The 1178-nt window shown below is 45.5% G+C and overlaps 1 pseudogene; it reads left to right on the plus strand.

The window, feature by feature from the left end:
• Positions 1-686: 686 nt before the first annotated feature.
• The window catches only part of LOC115283396, a 22327-nt pseudogene continuing 21835 nt past the window's right edge, over positions 687-1178 (plus strand).

A 1178-nucleotide genomic window follows, 5' to 3' on the forward strand; every position in this document is an offset into this window, starting at 1 on the left:
CCAGAGAGGAGGAGGGCTCCGGAGATGGTTAATGGGGACTAAGGAGTGTACTTGTGATGAGCACAGGGTGTTGTATGGAAGTGCTGAATTACTATATTGTACACCTGAAACTAATAGAACACTGTTAACTAACTGAAATTAAAAAAAACTAAAACAAGTGAGAGACAATAACTGTTTTAGGAATTGTATGTATGTTTCAACATTGATTTAATCTTCTTGAAATTAAGCTTATTATTTCTATATATGTTTCCAGATAGAATTTCCACAGACTATTTTTATATAAAATGCATCACCTATTCTTCAATTTTCTCAAAATAACATATATACACGATCTTTAAAGTTAAATATAACACTAGCCTTTAATAAAATCACTCGCCCCGCCCCCCTCACCCTACTTACTCCTGCTCTGTCTCTGAGACAACTTCCATTTTTCTTCTGTTTCTCTGAAATTTAGCATGGTATTTCTAAATCATAGCCTTATACTAATTTTAGCATATTGGAAAAACAAACACAACTGAGGACTTCTGGTTTCAGCGCCCTAGTGTGAAGCGGTTGGGTATCATCATACCCTTTCTTATAACGTGAAGACACTGTACAAACTAAATCAACTTTTTTTTTTAACCCATTGGAAAACTGAGGTTGCACGGCAAACCACCATCATGAAAAATAGATTCAGAGTTACAACCATGATTTGCTTACCTGGAGAAGATGCTTCTAGAGCCATAAACATAATAGACTTAAATGGTAAATTTGCTTAATTGTTTAAACCTGAGTGTGGACTGCTAGGACAGTAAGGCCTGTACGTGTTTGTGGGCTTTACCTCCAGGAAAATACTCCTTCGTCCAGGCAGTGCGGGGCGACGCCGTAAACCCCGGGGTCAGGGACAGACGCGTGGAAACTCTGCACCCCGCACCTGCTGCAGAAGCTGTGCAGCGCCGGGTGCGTGTGGGATCGGTAGGTGACGATGCTCTCGGCGCCCAGCAGGAGAGTGAAGCGCTAGGCGGGGACGAGGAAGTGCCGGTGCTGCTTCTTCCTGCACAGCCTGCAGCTGCAATCGACCACGCGCAGGTCTGCGGGGGCCCAGACGGCGAGGCGGACCGCGCCGCAGTGGCAGCCGCCGGTGTGGTACACCAGGCCCGGGTACTCGAAGGTGTCCAGCAGGAACTTGGCGGCGCCCT

The sequence above is a fragment of the Suricata suricatta genome, chromosome X (assembly GCF_006229205.1).
Source record: "Suricata suricatta isolate VVHF042 chromosome X, meerkat_22Aug2017_6uvM2_HiC, whole genome shotgun sequence".
In the NCBI taxonomy this organism is placed as follows: domain Eukaryota; kingdom Metazoa; phylum Chordata; class Mammalia; order Carnivora; family Herpestidae; genus Suricata; species Suricata suricatta.